This window comes from Ptychodera flava, chromosome 19 (genome assembly GCF_041260155.1).
Source record: "Ptychodera flava strain L36383 chromosome 19, AS_Pfla_20210202, whole genome shotgun sequence".
Taxonomy (NCBI): Eukaryota; Metazoa; Hemichordata; class Enteropneusta; family Ptychoderidae; genus Ptychodera; species Ptychodera flava.
Window position 1 is genome coordinate 39,335,462 of NC_091946.1, and position 20,783 is coordinate 39,356,244.

General features: G+C 37.9%; 2 long non-coding RNA genes across 2 annotated transcripts; one reads left to right on the forward strand and one right to left on the reverse strand.

Moving 5' to 3' along the window:
* Positions 1-1,498: 1,498 nt before the first annotated feature.
* On the reverse strand, positions 1,499-20,711 carry LOC139119484 (uncharacterized). The gene is made up of 4 exons (XR_011548940.1): positions 20,572-20,711; positions 6,589-6,656; positions 5,840-5,907; positions 1,499-3,416 (listed from the first exon to the last, which is right to left on the reverse strand). It is a non-coding gene; the product is annotated as an uncharacterized lncRNA (long non-coding RNA).
* Positions 6,794-14,519, forward strand: LOC139119485 (uncharacterized). Its single transcript, XR_011548941.1, has 2 exons — positions 6,794-6,873; positions 12,726-14,519. It is a non-coding gene; the product is annotated as an uncharacterized lncRNA (long non-coding RNA).
* Positions 20,712-20,783: the final 72 nt, after the last annotated feature.

Consider the following 20,783-nt stretch of genomic DNA (forward strand, 5'->3'; position numbering starts at 1 on the left):
TTTCAAATTTAATTTCGTCAGAAACCAAGTATATTGTGCTCCAAATACTTATACACATATCCCTCAATTTCCAAGAAAAAATTAATCGGTAGATTTCTAAATTAACGGTTTTTATGGACGGCGTCCAGAGCGTACCGAGTACGTTTGAATATCCCACCATTATGACCACTCTCGTAGGTTCTCGCGCTTTTATACGGGAGTTGGGGCTTTAAGCTGCCGACCGTACCGTACAGACACCGTCCATTTCATACAACGGACACGGTACAAGGCTCGGTGTTGCATTTTTGCCAGCGGGCACTCAGTCAAAGCATCTATTACTATAGGCAACTACCATTGCCGCAAATGTCTCGTACTTGTAAGGATCCGAAGGTCAGGAAAAGTGATTTCGATCAGATGTGGCTAAAATCTTACGATTGGTTGACACAAATATCAGACGCAAAAAAGTATGGTACTTCGCGTGTTCAGGTCGTTGCGTATCCGAGCCGAGTTAGCCATTTTGAGATCCGTGTACGTCCACATGACGTTGAAGCCATGTGTGTCACTTCCTGTCACGCATTCGTAACTTGCATGTGATTCACTCGATTGACTTTGAGAAGCAGTTGCGTTTGATCAAGTTTCAAAATCCGTGACCATTTTAAAATATTAAAGGCACAATGAAATGAAATAAAAAGAAACTGCACGAGCTAAAATCATCATTCGTGTGATCATCCGAATACAGCAGCTACCCGGTATGTACATACGGTTCTGTACTGTATAGTTCAAAGGTCGCGTGTGATCGAGATCAAGAGCGCCAGCGTGCTCCACACAAACGTAACATGCATGGCAGCCTACGCCGCGCAGTTGTCAAAGTTTTGTACGTTTGCCGAACTTAGTCGATGAAATTTCAAATCTTTCTCTTGGAAATACCTGGTATCATTTTTTTTCGGGCCTCTCTTTATTATGAATAGATTTTTAAAGTCAACGTATGTTTCTCTGCAGGCATGCTCCGCTGACTCCACATTGTATTGTAACTTATTGCAAATATTCAGTCCCGTATCAACTTGTCATGGACGCCGCACGTAAAAAAAGACGTTCATGGCTTTACCAATCCGGCTACCGACAAACATATAGTAACAGAGGATCATATGAAAACGTGCCACCATTTGCCACCGATTATTTCGAACACTGATTACTTCTCATGTAGGCCTACTTTTGAATTTTCATGTTGGTATTGTGCAATATATTTACTAAATTGTGTATTGTTTGTATTAGTTCAATGTTTTTTTTTCACTTTTGATGTTTTATTATTTATTTAATGTAAATAAAAAGGATTTAAATTTAAAAATAAATTGTATAGCTTGCCAGTTTTCACTGCTGAATGGAGAAAAATATTAAAAATGTCAGAAGTATACTAGTATCTCATCACTGGAATGAGCTTGTGAATAGCCCTTGTGATATGTAAATTGTATGCAAATATTATGCAAATAAATATGCTAATTAGCCACCCGCCTTTTATTTTCATTTGTGGAGAACACTGCCTCGGGTTGATTGTCTTCTCTAAAACTTGCGCCATCATTGGCCCTTTCCGGATATTGTCTCAATTTTATACCACGTGGCCAGTTCATCAACAACAAGGTCTGTGAGTGGTTCACAAATTGCAACTTTTGTCTCACAAACAGTGTGGCGTCCCATAACGTTTTGTTGCCGCACTCCAGGGTGAAAAAGAATTACTTTGCGAGCAGACAACGAACATCTAACATAAACCTTCTACTCACGAGTTACACGAGCCCCTCCAATGGCAGAAACACATTAGATATAGACACAAGATGCCGGGGAACAAGAATTCTATTTATTTGATCATTTTTTTCCTACCTCCCCTGTTTTATTTTCAGACAATTAAATAATTAAAGATCACCGTGGAAGGGATTGAGAGATCATTTTGAAATCCCCAAACTCTTGCTGTATATCAAAAACAAAATAACTGTAAAAAAGAGCTTATCATGTCATTGTCTCCAATCAAATTCTGTAAAACATTTTACCCTGTATGATTTTTTGGGGAATATGCAATTTTGTAGTCAACTTGCCGTATGCTTCAGTTCAGGCGAGGCAACCACTTGCAATGTGTCAATGTGGATTAAAGATCAAGTCGACAAAAACAGGAAAACGTGAACATTTTTCTTAAGTCATGATGTCAAAATTGCAGAACCTGATGTGAATACTTCAATAGAAGTGCCTTTGGGGTTCGGGTGTGCTCTAACATATCCACTTCTCAATCATTTTGGTAGTACATAAAGCTCATACACAACATAATCGGGAACTATTTCATTCAGCAGGGTTCTACGAAGCATCTTGTTACTAACATTTAAAAGATCTCACATGTCCCTACTGCTAAACGCCATATTCATGATCTTGCAAACATTTGACTGAACACCTTTTGCAGCCTTGTCATTCTATAGACTGGAAGATTCAGTGATGAGAGAGTACTAAGGGACCTTTGACCCAACAAGATGAGGTCAAAGGTCCAAGAGTATTATCATATGACTCAATATTTTAGTCTAGTCATTCCATTACTCTCTGGCTATGACTGAAATTGGATAGTTGCCTTACAAGACTTGAGAAGATTAGCATGTGTAAATTTTACATACAGAAGTGTCACTGAAATCATCTTCCTGCTTGACGTTGAATAAATGGCAGTAAAGAACAGAAATACCATCCTCTAAGGCTTTGACACCATGGCATATCCTCTGATCTATTGGTGAACATGTCTAACTACCAATATTAACTTTGACACTTTCTCCGTAAACTGGATCTACCTGATCAAATCCCTCATCTGACATTTGCTTTGGCACCTACAGTGCTTCCCTCTCGTTTTTTTTTAATATGACAGATTATTTTCATAGAAAGTTTTGCATCGTTTGAAATACAGTCTGTACATTTATAATGTCAGATCCTTTGTTATTGTAAGTATATTTCTAAAAGGCCATAAAATCATGATCAGTTTAATTGAATATGCAAGAATTCAAAGAAGACTATAGTTTATGCTTGAAATGAATGTGAATGATTGGAAAAAGAATGAATGTAAGTGTACTGTCTGTGTTAGCGCTGGGTTTGGAAAGCTGTTAGCCACTGTGGCGAATAGTATCAAATTTTTATTAGCCACAAACAAATTTTATTAGCCACACATTTTTACGAAAACAAAGCTTTCTATAATGCTATAATCTCCAATGTCGGTTGCATGCACAAGAATAAACTATCAACACATCCACCTTGTATCCAATTGTCTTCATTTTAACGCTGGAAATTGCTTGATTCTGGACCGCGATGCAAATCGACAGCAGCACGCAACGTTGAGACCACGATTATAAAATGAACTGCAACACGGAAGGTTGGGACCGCGATGCAAATCAACAGCATGACAGCAACACTGAAAGTTCGGACTGCGATTAAAATAGAAGTTTGGTTACACGTAATTACGTTCCATCAGTACACGTAGCGTCTTTGTCACGTCATACAAGACATCGCGTACATGTGGCACAGACGTTCTGAACGTCATCAAACGACAATTCTACACGTAGTCCTAATTACGTTAGTAATTTTTAGATTTTCTTGGTGATTTGCAGGAATTTAGACAGGAAATCTCGTTAAGTATGAGTATCATTGTAAATTAGCAAACATCTTTGATATCAGGAAATTCCGTACAGTTCACCTGCACAAGACGTACGTGCTATGATTTCCTGACATAAATGAAATGTTGCCGTCTAATTCAACTTTTTACCTGAAGCTGTCACAAAGATTTCCGTAAACCACATAAATAACTGTATTACAGAAAATCGGTAAATTTAATGCGAGGATACAACGAGCTTGAATAGTCCTCGCGTAGAGAAATTAATTGTTTCTTAAAACTTAAAACTTAAACGAATTTCGTATGTTTCTGAAAAAACAATACTGCAAAATCAACCCAAAAAATCACAACTGAGCATGGATACGTGTATGCCACTGTGTGCCTTCAGATGTACACGTAATTAGATTATAACCTCTCTAATGAACAACTACAAGGAACGTCGAGACTGCGATGCAAATCGACAACAACACGGAATGCGTCGTTGGGATGGCGATTTTAATGAACATCAATACGGGACCATGAGGACCGCGATGCAAATCGCCCACCATTAAAATAAGACCTCGATTAAAATGCGCAACACAGAACGTCTAGACCACGATGCAAATAAATTTCAACACCGAACGTTGTGGCCACGATTAAAATGCGTATGTCTGCTGTAGCTAAAGTTTCAATTAGTGTTCGCTTTGCTTGCTGTACACTAGACAAAATGACGTCAAATTTATCGCGAGACTAGAGCTCGATTGCGTCTGCCTTCATTTTCAATTCTCGCGATAGTCATTTATGTGCATGCTGTACACTATACAAATTGACGTCAAATTTCTCGCGAGACTTGGCTTGATTGAAATTACGTACGTCGGAGAGAACAATACGGAAGTAGATATAGTTTTTTCGCGAATCGCCGAAAGAGAAGCGCAGATCAACAAAAGACTAAAAAACCCCACGTTTTTGTTTATTTTGCGAAATTTTTTCAACAAAAATCACTTTCGCCACTGTGGCGAATTAGGATCGATTTTTCTTCGCCACTGCTGATTTCAATTCGCATTTGCGAACGTGGCGAATGGGCAGCGCGAACACAGACTGTAGTGCATACATTGAAGTAGCTGTGATATCACAGTGGTGCTGTGGCATATCGATTGCGCTCGGGTCAAGGGTCATCAACACAGAACCACTGCGAGCCACCCAATAGACTTGTTCTGTAGTTTACTCTAACACTGATCAGTGTCACTGATTCAGCACACAAAATAATGAAATCTATTAGTCTTTGAATGAATCAACCTGTACCTGCTTTATCATTGACTTTTTACTTCTCATCTCCTACTTCTGCTAATTTTTTGACCGTGACAACATATATTTTAAGCCATTTTTCGGTGATCCATTGACGGCTTCTGCTCAAATTGAACTTTTGACCTCCAGCGTATTCAATGTGTTTTACGCAAGAGGGCAAATATCACATAGATCGTCGATGCTCACAGGAAAATGGCTGAAAATACGTGTTGATATCATCGAGGTTGCAAGCAGGAGTACAGAGTGAGTCATTATTATTAGTCAATGAAAATGTTGGTACAAGTTAATTTATTCAAAGACAAGTACATTTCATTATTTTGTGTGCTAAATCAGCAACACCGATCTGTGTCGGAGTAAACTACCAAACAAGTATATGGAGTGGCTCGCAACGGTTCTGTGGCCCTTGACGCGGGCACGATTGATACGCCACAGCACCGCTGCGATATCACAGCTAACATTGTAGTACAATGTAAAGCTTGACTATTGTCATGGCATGAGAGAGTCTTTGTGTATCCTTCTCTTTCCATCTACTGTGATGATGTGATAACATAGTTACCGTTGGCTTTTGGTCACTTCCACCCTGGTTAATCTGCATTCAAATAACCCTATTTTAATGATATTTAAATCAAGCAGATTTCTTCCCTGACACATCATTTCTGCCGGCCTAGTTGTATGATATTAAAAGTGTTGTCACATAACAAGTATGACAAGATTGAAGTTACCAGGCCCAGGGTACTGGGCTTGAGGTGACTATCATCAGCAACATGATGTTAAACACTGAGGTTGAAATGGACAGAGGTTTAAGTGACCTGCTCCTGTTACTGTAGACATAGTGCAAGCAAACTGCAAGAGTCTGGACAGGGAATGTAGTATACTTGGAGTGGAGCACTTCAAGTGCCTGGTATTATGTGATGCAAGGCAACATATACAAACAAACGAAGCCATGCCTCTCACCCCAATATCTCCAAGACTATGCTTGCGCTTCTTTTCTTTGTCCTTTTTGGCTTTCTTATGCGGCGTACCTATACAAAATAAATAGGTAGACCGACAGTGAGTCAAGCAAAGCCGTTTTTGATAACAGTTTTACACATTGCATAACAACATACATACAACATAGTGATGCAAGTAAATTTATCTTTATTGCGATGTGTTTCATATTCGAATTCTGCTGTGATTTTATGTAACCTTTCGTTGTGGTTCGCATACATGACATTACTTGACCGGAAAAAAACTGTACTGCCACTAAAACTTGTGTTTGTTTGTGCGATTGGATTAGGCGGTACAAAATGTATGCAAATTTTAGGTTAATGGTTATGCTCATGCCAAGCCACTTGTTCAACGTGCACACCATTTAACACAACCATTCAGTGCTCACTAGAGAATCAGGAATTATGATAGTACCAATTTTGCAAAGTACACAGACACAATTCAAGCGAATAACCAATCTTGTCTTTTGCAGTTACGCTGCTCGTACTCAGTACAGTAGATCTGTTTACAACGACGTTCAAACATAAACGGGAGGTCGCATTCGTGTGAGGTGTAGACGTGAAAGCCGCGACGCGCATTATTGAATTTTTGAACACAATGAAATATCACTACTAGTACGCTCATTTGTGCAATGTCTCCTCTTGTTTACGATCATTGCCCACGTCACAGACTCCACTGGTATAAAGAAAAATACTGCAAACTTTGTATTTTCTTACCTGATATGTCCGCCATTTTCGTCTACACGTGGGTCTAAAGACACATGCGCAGTTCGCGCTTCAACTGCCTGAAAAGGATAGAGGGAGTACGCGCGTTTGGGAGTCCTGTCATCTGGTTGTAAATATGTCATGTGGTTGTTGGCTATGACACACCCATATTTGGTTATGTTTCGATGTCAAAGATCAGAGTTGAAAGTCCAAGCATGGCTAATTCCTTGCATTCTTGATACCTTGTGCTAGCTCTGGTTGTCAAAGCACGTTTTCATTTGTGCCATTTCGAAGCAAGTGAGTACAAGTCTAGTAGTCTGTTCGATTCTTGATCGTAGGCTTGTAACACAAGGATACGATTTCTCATATATCTCTGGTGTTAGCATGCAGGCGGTTTTAAAATTCAGAGGTCAGACGAAACCAGGTCTACATGACAGTCCGCCTCTGACTGTGTCTACAAACATCAGTCATCATGATCGACCTCGACAGATTCAGCACTTTAGTGTTTGATTGTTATGGTCCAACGCCGTACAAAGCTACTGTGCTTGCTTTTGTATTCATGGCACTGCTTCAGTAACAACGGTCGAAAATGCTCAAAGCATTATAAACCTGGTTGCATGGACACTCCGGCGCATCTCTCTTACTGTGCTATGGCTGTGACTTCTAAGTTTTGTCATTGGTTTTCATCTTTCTATGCTATCGCCAACTGATTTAAGTTGTCTAATCAAATTTTTTTGCAGGATCTGCATTTGGAGTATGCCGAGTCACCATGTGTCACCTGGTTGCACGGACACTCTGGTGCATCTCTCTTACTGTGCTAAGTACTTCTAAGTTTTCTCATTGGTTTTCATCTTTTTATGCTATCACTAATTGATTTAAGTTGTCTAATCTAAATTTTTTGCAGGAACTGCATTTTTAGTATGCTGAGTCACCATGTGTCACCTTGTTGCATGGACACTCTGGTGCATCTCTCTTACTGTGCTAAGGCTGTGACTGCTAAGTTTTCTCATTGGTTTTCATCTTTCTATGCGATCGCCAACTGATTTAAGTTGTCTAATCTAAATATTTTGCAGGAACTGCATTTTGAGTATGCTGAGTCACCATGTGTCACCTGGTTGCACGGACACTCTGGTGCATCTCTCTTACTGTGCTAAGGCTGTGACTGCTACATTTTCTCATTGGTTTTCATCTTTCTATGCTATCGCCAACTGATTTAAGTTATCTAATCTAAATATTTTGCAGGAACTGCATTTTTAGTATGCTGAGTCACCATGTGTCACCTGGTTGCACGGACACTCTGGTGCATCTCAATTACTGTGCTAAGGCTGTGACTGCTAAGTTTTGTCATTGGTTTTCATCTTTCTATGCTATCGCCAACTGATTTAAGTTGTCTAATCTAAATATTTTGCAGGAATTGCATTTTGAGTATGCTGAGTCACCATGTGTCACCTGGTTGCACGGACACTCTGGTGCATCTCTCTTACTGTGCTAAGGCTGAGACTTCTAAGTTTCCCAGTGGTTTTTCATCTTTCTATGCTATCGCCAACTGATTTAAGTTGTCTAATCTAAATATTTTGCAGGAACTGCATTTTGAGTATGCTGAGTCACCATGTGTCACCTGGTTGCACGGACACTCTGGTGCATCTCTCTTACTGTGCTAAGGCTGTGACTGCTACATTTTCTCATTGGTTTTCATCTTTCTATGCTATCGCCAACTGATTTAAGTTATCTAATCTAAATATTTTGCAGGAACTGCATTTTTAGTATGCTGAGTCACCATGTGTCACCTGGTTGCACGGACACTCTGGTGCATCTCAATTACTGTGCTAAGGCTGTGACTGCTAAGTTTTGTCATTGGTTTCATCTTTCTATGCTATCGCCAACTGATTTAAGTTGTCTAATCTAAATATTTTGCAGGAATTGCATTTTGAGTATGCTGAGTCACCATGTGTCACCTGGTTGCACGGACACTCTGGTGCATCTCTCTTACTGTGCTAAGGCTGAGACTTCTAAGTTTCCCAGTGGTTTTTCATCTTTCTATGCTATCGCCAACTGATTTAAGTTGTCTAATCTAAATATTTTGCAGGAACTGCATTTTGAGTATGCTGAGTCACAATGTGTCACCTGGTTGCACGGAAACTCTGGTGCATCTCTCTTACTGTGCTAAGGCTGTGACTTCTAAGTTTTCTATTGGTTTTCATCTTTCTATGCTATCGCCAACTGATTTAAGTTGTCTAATCTAAATATTTTGCAGGAACTGCATTTTGAGTATGCTGAGTCACCATGTGTCACCTGGTTGCACGGACACTCTGGTGCATCTCTCTTACTGTGCTAAGGCTGTGACTTCTAAGTTTTCTAATTGGTTTTCATCTTTCTATGCTATCGCCAACTGATTTAAGTTGTCTAATCTAAATATTTTGCAGGAACTGCATTTTGAGTATGCTGAGTCACCATGTGTCACCTGGTTGCACGGACACTCTGGTGCATCTCTCTTACTGTGCTAAGGCTGTGACTGCTAAGTTTTGTCATTGGTTTTCATCTTTCTATGCTATCGCCAACTGATTTAAGTTGTCTAATCTAAATATTTTGCAGAATCTGCATTTGGAGTATGCTGAGTCACAATGTGTCACCTGGTTGCATGGACACTCAGGCGCATCTCTCTTAGTGTGCTATGGCTGTGACTTCTAAGTTTTCTCATTTGTTGTGCTCTTTTTATACTATTACAAAGTGATTCAAAATCAAAATTTTATGCAATCGTCTGCTTTAGTAGTATGCTGAGTCACAATGTGTTATCTGGTTGCACGGAGTCATGTGGTACATCTCTCTTTTCCTTATAAGGCTTTGTCATCTATGTTTCTCCTTGGTTTTGCTCTTTTTATGCTATTAAAAAGTGATTCAAGTTTTGAAATCAAAATTTTATGCAGGAATCTGCTGTTAGATCATACCGAGTCAGAATGTGTCACCTGGTTGCACAGAGACTTTGCAGTGGTATAAAACTTGCTAATTAAGGGGCGCTGCACCCAACACAGGGTATTTTGCACCAAAATCACTTTCATGTAATTTAATGAAATTGTTAACCCAAGATTAAAATATTATTATTTGGGTTTATCGTTCAAGGTTGTCAAGCAGTCGTATGCTGCTTGATGAAGTGTTAATTTTTGCAAATGTTTGCAAATCACCCAATTTCCTAGCTTCACTATTCTTCCAATTTCAAGATTTCCAAACAATTTAACTCCATACTGACTTGGTCAAACTTTCTTAAATTTTCTCATTATTTTTTTTTAAATGTTGTTAAACAAAACCTTTTTTGATTGGCAATAAAGTTCTTACATTTTGAATAAGATGCATTTAAATTTCTATGAGGATCATGTACTGTAAAATATGTTCAGATGTAACCTGCCAAAAGAAGGAAATGTTAAAAGTGATATTTTATTCAAATCATATGTGTCACTGCCCATTTAGGGCAACTGTTGTCAGCTCCACTTATAACCATTGCAAGACTGATATCATTTTTTATATGCAAAGTAAAACATAAACTGTGTCTTTTGAAGGTTTATGGCATGTCTGTTGAAAACTGAGAGCATTAAAAAAGGACTAATTTTTAATATGAAACGTCTGTGAACAGTGTCTATTCATTCTGATGTAATAATGGTTTTTAGCTCCCATAGCCATATGTATATATGGCAATGGAAGCTATTCTTATAGGCTAGGGAAATGTCTGTATGTATGTATGTATGTCTGTATGTCTGTATGTCTGTCCGTCAACATCAAAAACTCCAAAACCGCTGCACATTTCATCTTAATATTTGGTGTGTACATGGATGGTGGGCTGTAGATGAAATTTTGTCCAAATGAAGTTGTCATTGCCAAAAATATGCAAATTAAGTGAAAAAATGTACAAACAGTCAAAATTGAAAATCTTAATAACCACTGAGCAGATTACATGAAAAATTAGCATGTAAGTACTTTGGGCTGACCTGAAATAATTGTGCTTTTTTTGATTTTTTGATATTGTTGAAAATATACAAATTAGTGCCAAAAAAGGCGTTTTTTGGTAAAAAATCTTCTTCTTCATAACCGCTGGTCAGACAGCTTTGATATTTGGTATACAGGTCCCTAGGGATAACCCAACTTGGATTTGTTCAAATTGTGATGAAATATGCAAATCTGTATTTTTAAGGAATTTTTTGGTCATTTTTGGTCAAAAATTTATTTCATCAAAACCGCTCATCTGACAGCTTTGATATTTAATATACAGGTCCCTAGGGATAACCCAATTTGGATTTGTTCAAATTGTGATGAAATATGCAAATCTGTATTTTTAAGGAATTTTTTGGTCATTTTTGGTCAAAAATTTATTTCATCAAAACCGCTCGTCTGACAGCTTTGATATTTGGTATACAGGTTCCTACAGATAAACTAAATATGATATATAGAATATATGATGAAATCTGCAATTTTGTATTTTTGGTGCAATTTTTGCCATTTTTGGTCAAAAAATGTGTTTCTCAAAAACTACTTGTCTGATGCCTTTGATATTTGGTATACAGATTCCTGGGGGTTCTCCTAGTGTGATATAGTGAAATTTGATGAAATCTTCAATTTTTGTATTTTTGGGTCAATTTTTGCCGTTTTTGGTCAAAATATTTGTTTCTCAAAAGTTACTCATGTGATAGCTTTGATATTTGGTATACATTGTTATACATAATTATGATGAAATCATCAATTTTGTATTTTTGCAGCTAATTTTGCCATTTTAGGTCAGGCCATCCTGAAATGAGCTATCAAAGATCTCAACCATCTTCATCAATACATATGTCACAAAAAGTTACTCTCTACATAACACAGCAGAGCTCTGTCGACTATTGGGTCGCTTGTTTTTTTCAAAACCGCTGGTCAGACAGCTTTAATATTTGGTTAACAGGTCCCTAGGATGACCTTAGTGAGATGATTTCATACAGTCAGAAATACTTATTTTGTATCCATGTCTATAGTAGCTTCAGGGACATTGGCACCTATGTTTAAGATAATGTTGTGATTCAGTAAGCATTTTTTGAAATGGTAAACTGTATTTGGTGTTGAAATGCGGTAAAAAATAATGAGAAAACATAGCTGAGGTGATTTCAGCAGGTTTGGTTTCCAACAAATATATTCAAAGTTTTTTTCAATGTTAAGAGTGATGGAGGGGGGGGGGGGGGGGGGGGGGGGGGGGGGGGGGGGGGGGGGGGGGGGGGGGGGGGGGGGGGGGGGTCCTGGCAGATTTTGAAAAAATCCAAACAAATTTTGAAAAAAATCCAAACAAATGTCAATAAAAAAATCAGCCACAGAAGGTTTGTCAAAAAGAAAAGGTGGGATAGTGGGAAAAAAAGAATGTACAATGTATCGGATAAAAAAGATGTTCCTCATCAATCTTCCAGACAACCCCCTTTTATCAAATGGTACACCCCTGATGTATTTTTGTGTGCAATTAACCATGCAGTGTATTTTAGTTTAAGATGTCAATCAAGTTAGGTAAGGATTTGAAAGGAATAGTCAAGTTCACCACAGTTTAACTTTATCTCTTGTGTCATCATCCTTGTGTAATATTTGCTCCAGATGTGGATGTACCAGCTGTTCTGGAAGAAAACAATGTTTACTTTTCCCTATAGGGTTTCTGAGTTAATGATTGCATGTTGAAATCTCTCCATGTATCTGGTGCATGGGCAAAATGTAAATATTGGTTGCATGTTATGTATTTCAGTCTATGTCAAATATTGTAAATGAAAAATCAAGAACAGTTTGCTGTGTGCTTGTAAAAGATAACATGTATGTCAATACATATTAAAACTGCCTTGCAGTTTGATTGTCTTAAAAATTATCACAGAAGTAGAAAACGAAAAGAAACTAATCAAATTGCTGTAACTTATTCATCCTCAGTGTCTGTAGGCCTATACTTAACTATTTTATCATTACATTCAGCTTTTTGTTATATCTTTATCACTCTCCATGGGCCAAGGCACACTTGGGGTCAATGTTATCACTCTGTGCCCGTCTGTGAATGTCAGTCTGTCTGTATTTAGGCCCATGTTTCATACAATTGGTGGTTTGTTTTGATAACTGTATGGGAGCGAACAGTGATTATTGTCACTATTTTTTATTTATTTTGACAGTATCTTTGAATGCTATGACACTGCCTTAACAACAGATGGTAAGTAGTTTGTTTTGGAAGAGGAATGTGAAAGAAACGTCAATGTAAGTAGGGTATTATGTTCATATGTTGCTTCTCACATTGGTGTACCATTTTGTAGTTACAACTTGAGCTGTATCCTGTGAATGGTTTGGGGATAATTGTGTAAGCTATTATATTACAACTCTCAAAAGTTTAGAGGGCCTGTAATGCTTACTTTTGACATTTTTTTTCATTATTTATATTTGCCCACTGTAAGTTGTTATTTTACTACAAAAAGATTGCTAAAATCAATATTTAGCTTGTCAGCATAGCACTTGTATGTGTGATTGCACTGGTATTGGAAAGCAGCCATAAGGACTTGTTTTAAACATCAGCATCCTGGTGCACAGTATACTGGGTAATCAGACTCAACAAGGAGCCACATGCATAAGCAGTGGAGGTCATCAACACCAGTGCTAAATAAGAGTATTTTAACAAATATTTTTTATTGCACACAGAACTCATATAATTATTGAACTATTACATTATATTGAATTACATTTCCAATGTTACTGTGCACAAGTTTATGGGCTTGCCCTATCATGATATCATACATTTTATGACATTATCTACCACAGGTTTTCATGGGTGAAAGAAATATACAAAAATGTATTAATAGTATATCTAAATTTCTATTTTTCTCACTCAGGTTTGTTTGTAGATTACATCACAATTGTGTTGTTGGAGGAGGCTGAAGTTTACCTTATGTCAAGAAAAAGAATGGTATGCTTGAAGAAGCAAATAAACTCTAGTATGCTACAGAAATCTAAATATACTGTTCTGCAGGGATAACCTTATTGACATTTGTCCATATTGTTATGAAATATTTTAAAACATATTTTAAGGCAATTATTGTCATATTTGACCTAAAATATCATTCAAAAGTTCTGGTCAGACGCATTAATATTGATTATACATGTCCCTTAGGATGACAGCAATAAGCTTTTGTAAAATCGTGCCAAGATATGCAACTTTGTATTTTTGAGATTATTTTTGTCATTGTAGATCTATTTTTTTCTTCAAAACTCCTTGTCAGACTTTTTGATATTCAATATGCAGGTCCTTAGGAAGACTTAAGTCAGATATTTTTATACAGTGAGAAAATGCAAAATTTTGTATTTTTTGAAGCAATTTTTGTCAATTTTGGTCAAAACGTGCTTTTGTCTAATTGCTGTTTATCTGATAGCTTTGCATTTTCTTATAAAAATCCCTGGAGACTACCTAAGCCAAATCATTTTTCAAACTGAGGGAACCCATGATTTTTTATTTTTGGAGCCAATATATTAGTCTGCAAGCTTGAATGGCCTATTCCAACCCTGAATACCTTGTAAATCAATTTTGAAGACACTGAAAATAATGTAGTTTTATTTTGTGCCAATTTGTAGTGAAATATGATCTAGAAAAAAGTTGTGAGGCTATGTTTATGTAGTGGATCAACTATAGCAAATATTTCATGGAGGAAACCCCATACACTGATGAGGGATTTCAATCCACAAGAAGGCATATGGCAAGATGCACCATACCATTAAAACAGACTCCAGTTTATTTGTATCAGTTTCAATCATTTTATTACATAAGCAAAAAAACCTGTCATGGTATCACTTAATTAAGTAAATCTTCACAAAGATGAAGGCAGCCAAGTGAAATCATGTGTAGATTGAATAAGATGAGTGATGAATGATAATATCAGGTCACTTCACCACACAAACAGAATAAACAACGATATTAATGTTGACGACCTATCCCTCTGACACCATATTGTTTTTTGATCAGTACACTGCATATATTTACTCCTTCCAAGGTTCGAATTTATCAGTTATCATCGACCAATTACCCGTGGTTGCCTGCTTTTGATTACAACTTTGAACTTGCAGTAGACAATGTTAACTTACAATATATCTTGCTTGCAGTAATTGTCAAAATATAATTGCTCATTTTTATCTGAAACCAAGAAGTTTTCACATTTAATGTTACACATACTACTCATACAACTAGGAAGTTATTGAAATCTTTCAATTTTTCTCTGACGTCCAACATTTGAAAGTTAATTGAGCTGTTGTAAGTTTCCTTCTCACCAGTTTATCACCAGGTTATTTGGTGTGTATATTGCACATTGTATTCTTGGCTCATCTGTGTATAACTTAACTCTGAGTAAATCTTAACATTTCAAGCAAGGACCATCAAATTTTTACTGTTGATCTACAAAATTGAAAAGTGGGTGTTAAAACGGAATTCTGCCTATGAAAATTTAAAGTTCAAACTCTTTGCAAACACAATAGCATTTTGAGTGAATAAGTGGAAATAGGAATACCTCTTTTTTTTTGTCAGATAGGAGCAATACTGTGCCCTTGGTGGTATATTTTTAAATGACTTGCAGAAATTGATATTTATTGTACTTGGGCCTCAGCCCAAGTACATTTGTTTTCATTCCGTGGGAAAAAACTGTAAGGTATAACCATTTCTGGCTGAGACCAGGGAGGGCAAAATGTCTTGGCTTCATCTTTCTCGGCATAATAAATGGCGTAATGATGTTAACTGAATGGAAGTGCTGCTCTCAGTCAGTCTTGAATAAGTGAGATCTGAATATTAATGCTTCTCTATCTGAGTTTTTGCCACAAAATCTTCTTAATATAATCAAAATGTGCATCGAAATGCAACAATTAATGCACCCTCCGTTTCCTAGTCGATGGCACGACCCTTGCTACACCCAATGGACGAGCCAAAGTGGGAGGGGTAATTTCAGTTTGGTCGAACAAGAGGGCTCGAGACCAGAATTTAACATTTAAACTTGAAACATGTTTAATCGCTGACAAGATGTGTACTAGTGATAATCAAAGTAAAAGTTTGAAAAGGAAAGGTTTTATATCACGGACACAATGAAAACCATTACGACTGGAAACTGTACCCCCAGTTGAGAATAGTAATGCCCACAGCGATGGAGAACACTTATCCTTGAGCTGAGAAAACCAGACCATCATTTCGAAATAGAGCTGCAGATTCGAGAAGCTCGTTCAAAATAGCTAGGTACACCCCATAAAGGGGTGGTTTCGAGTTTTGAGGGCAAATTTCGCCTCCTTCATATAGAAATCGTACGTTTGTTTTTCCAGGAGAACACACCATTTGACACAAAATTTGCATGTAAAGGGGTCGCCAGTAAGCACGTGGTCAAATCTGGCATAAGAAACAATATGAAATGTTGGGTAAAGCCAGTCCAAAATAAACTGATTTGAACTTTTGTGTTTTGTAATTTATACCACTGCAGTAACATTACCTTTTTTGACAACATCACACAATGTAATACGTTTTGAAACTGAATACTCCGAAGTATTCTGTGTCTCCTTTGCTAAAAAATACGGTATGCCGATTACCATGTAAGGAGATGATGACGTCAAGACAGATTTGTAGTGCCTTTGGTCCTGGATGGTGCACGAAGTATTGTCAAGGTAGCTTGTGTATTTATTTCCTAAATGGGAGAGATTAGGGTCGATCTAAACGAAGGCCGAAGAATGTTATGATACTCTAAGCGAGCTGAACTCTAACGCGAATGATTGGATAATTTGGAGGATGTCTAGAGTATTGAATTTCAACTGCGTCACAAGTTTGCGAAATGAGTATTCCGTCGAACGGTCAACGAACGATATTTTAGAAATCTGGAGACATGGCACATCGCATTTTTATTTTAGAATTTTATATTTTACAAAAGATTTAAGAAGCAATGATTTTGTCGAAAATTCTGAAAAAAATATAGGAAGATTTGATCGCGAACACATTTTCACTTGGGGTCAACTAGCCCTGCGTACGATGCTGCGTGTTCCGCTACAGCTAATCGCCCCGCGCACCACAGCCCTGCAAAGCCCCGTACGTAGGGTCAGTGACTTCAAATCCATTTTGGGACTTGACGTAAAAAGCCAAATTACTGCCGAAATTCAGCGTTCTTGGGCCCAAGTCGTATCCCAGCCTACCTCAGCTACTCGATCGCTGCCAAAAATGACAGTCATTCATTCACTTCTCGTAAATAACCGTCGATGTCGGCAACTCTCTCGCTAGCCCTGCGTATGATGCTGTGTGTTAGCTGTAGCACATAGCATCGTACGCGGGGCTAAAAGGTCACCATGGGGTCGCAGCCATGTTGCCTCAAAACTTTTTCTGTCTGCACTCAAAACTCAAAAATGTCGGATATGAACCTGAAAAATTGATGCAATTTTGTCAAACTTCGGCGAAATTTCAGCCTATAGACAAAATTTCATCCAGGTAAGGTAAATTTACTGAAATTTGATCGACAAATATTCCTGAGCTTGAACGTGACAGCTCGCCTTCCTTCTCCGGGAAGCTCGGAAGTCAAGCATTCAGCTGCCCATACACAGTTGCCCATATGGCCATGTTTATGAGATTGTTTTCAAGCGACGGCGGCAGACCGTACGGGGCTCTGGATATGGACCTACCGCCGGTGTAGCTGTAATAACTGTTGCGTTGTTTTTAGTGCCCACGGACGAAGTCCTGGGGCAGTTATAGGTTTGGTCATGTCAGTCCGTCCGTTCACGCAGATATCTCAGACATGCCCTGGTCAATTTCTTTCAAACTTTGCACAAGAATAGTACCCAACCCCATACAGATGCACGTCGATTTGTTTCACAATGCGATCGAATTTGGCCGTGTTAGAGGACGTTTTAGTTTACACCTCCATAGACTCCCATGTATAAGGCAGTTCTCCATAGACTCCCATGTATAAGGCTAAGAAAAATAAAAATTTAGTTTCTCATCGTATTCATATTGCCTAAAGGATGCAGTGACACAGTTTTTTGTCCCCACGGATAAAGTCCAGCGGGCTTATAGATTGGGTCATATCCGTCAGTGAGTCCATCAGTTCACGCAGATATCTCAGACATTTTGACAAAATATCATGTGACCTTGGTGACCTCAAATATACATTATTGTCCATAACTCAGTAACCACAAGTGCTAAACCTTTCATATTTGGTATGATGGGACACCTTATGACGCCACATATTGTACCCCATTAATTATGTGCATATCTAATTTTGAGCGAGCCAATAGAGCTAGAGGTCTGATATTTGGTACATAGGGATAAGTTAACAATATAATTTGTTTGACAAAACGTCACGTGACCTCAATGACCTTTGACCTCAAATATACATATTTGTCCACAACTCAGTAACCACAAGTGCTACACCCTTTTTATTTGGTATGATAGGACACCTTATGACACCATATATTGTACCTCATTAATTATGCGCATATCTTATTTTGAGCGAGCCAATAGAGCTAGCGGTCTGATTTTTGGTAAATAGGAATAACTTAGCAATACAATTATTATGACAAAATGTGACGTGACCTCAATGACCTTTGACCTCAAATATATATTTGTCCACAACTCAGTAACCACAAGTGCTACATCCTTCATATTTGGTATGATAAGACACCTTATGACACCACATATTGTACCTCATTAATTATGCGCATATCTAATTTTGAGCGAGCCAATAGAGCTAGAGGTCTCATTTTTGGTATATAGGAATAACTTAGCAATACAATTATTTTGACAAAATGTCACGTGACCTCAATGACCTTTTACCTCAAATATATATATTTGTCCACAACTCAGTAACCACAAGTGCTACACCCTTCATATTTGGTATGATGGGACACCTTATGACACTACATATTGTACCTCATTAATTATGCGCATATCTAATTCTGAGCAAGCCAATAGAGTTGGATGTCTGATTTTTGGTATATAGGGATAACTATAGGGTAGAAATCTAAATATGCCCATCTTAATATTAGACATCTACCATCGAGAACAAAAGAAATCTGCTGTAATTTGAATATTTAAGGAGTTTAAGCAATTTCCACTATAAATAAAGAACCCCTGCCTCAAACTCCACAAAAGTTGCTAGACATATTTTGCCGTTGTCATGCCATTGCTTCGTTTAATAACCAGTTAATCAAATGCCTAATTGACAGGAGGAAATTCAAGACCATATTTGAATAGTAGTGTATATTGTCCTCAAAATTACTCTATCACGGCCCAAGTACTCATTGCCTTCAGCAATACTGCCTTGTTATTATTGCTGTTATTGCTAATTGTTGTTTTGCCTGATTGAGGCACACACCTAGCTATCCTATGGATTCTCTTGAATATTATCACAGTACAGCTACATGAGCCACCAGGCCGCTGCTAGTTGAAACGCCTATTTGTAGGGGTTTTAACTGACTGCTAAGCTAGGCGAATTAGTATTGTAGATATTGTGAGTTCAAGCCCCATAAAAATGCATCAGCAAGACTGCATCAAAGTTGACCACTTTTACTGTACATGTTGTTCACAAATTTAGTTCTAAAGGCCATCAAGAATATTTTTATGGGTCTTTTAGAGTAATTTAACATAAGGGCCTGGGGGTCAGAGGAATGTGAGGGTATTTATAGTCACTCAAAAAATTGAAAGCTTCAAGGGGGTTGTTCAAAATTGGAGAGAAAGAAGGGGGTTGCTCAATTTTTGGTACAAAATGAATTGAAATACCTCTCAGATTGTACCATTTCATCAATTTCTCAAAATTCTTAATGCGACCCCCTGTCACTTCCTCTCCCCCTGGGGTGTTCTAACAGTTTTACTTAGTAAAAACAAATAGAAAACACCTAATATTGCACCAGACTGCATCATTGAACACATTAATTTCTCAAAATTTCCGATGTGGCAGAGGGGACACGCCTCTCACACTTTTCCCCTGTGGGGTGTTCTAACAGTTTTACACAAATTGATAACATCTCTCATATTGCACCAGACTGCATTATTGTACACATCAATCTCTCAAATTTTCAACACGAGACGGTACAACTCCTCTGACACTGCCCCCCCCCCCCCCCCCCCAGCCTCCTGACTGTTCTCCTGTACTTTCAAATTCTGCCCTGTCAGATATCTTAGTGAAAACCTTGTCATGATACCCATCCAAAGTAAACAATACTATATGGTTGGATAGTGGTTACAGCATGAGCTTTTGTATCTACATTTTATTGTGACTTTGAATTTCCTTTTGCTGGTGTCATCTTTTTCAACTGTCATGAGGTAAATGATGATATTCTAGCAGGATATGAAAGGTCTGTACTATTGCTGTAGTTTTGTAAATGTTACAAATGCATGTCTTGGTATTTAACTGGTCTAAGTGTGGGGGGGGGGAGGGGGGGATCAGTCAAAATTTCTGTGTTAGAGACTGGGTTACTCAAATGCATTGGGGTTGGCAGGGGGTTTACTCGAAATTTCAGAATAAGCTTACCATGAAATTCCCCAGACTTCCCCCTAAGGTCGTAAATAATGACGACTCCCTAAGTAAGATTTTTACCACACGAAAACGTTAATTTTATTCACTCTTCATCCTTTGTTAACCTTAGAAAGTTTGATTATGTAAAATTGTGTTGTTACTTCTTGTAATCTTGAATTGTTGAAATGAATAAAATCTTGGAAAGTAAAACATGCGGGATCCTGTGTCACTGTTGTTCCTGTTTTGTTCCACCATCAGAGAAAAAAAAGATTCTAATAAATTCACACCCCATTGCTCTACCAAAACAGAAAAATTATTGACATTTTTCAGGCAAAACACTCGACTTCTCACCAGTAATACTTGTAAGTTCAAAGCATAGACCCTCGAGAAGCAACTCTGCATAACATGTTCGGACGAGAGAGGTGACCATAGAGGGCGTACGTCCTACTGGTACTTGTGTGACAGGCTTGCAAGCACATGACATACTCCGGGTGCGCGCGTACTGGTGTACAGCCTGAAAACCCACATGACCCAGGGTGCTTTGCGAACATTAATAACCTTTAACCTTTAACTTTATTGACGTTACTCCCTCAAAGGTGAACCATAGACTCTCGAGAGTCTATGGGTGAACATAGTCAAGAACTAATACTACAAAAATAAGAAAAGGATACTTATCAAAAAATAATAAACATATATATATATATATATATATATATATATATATAT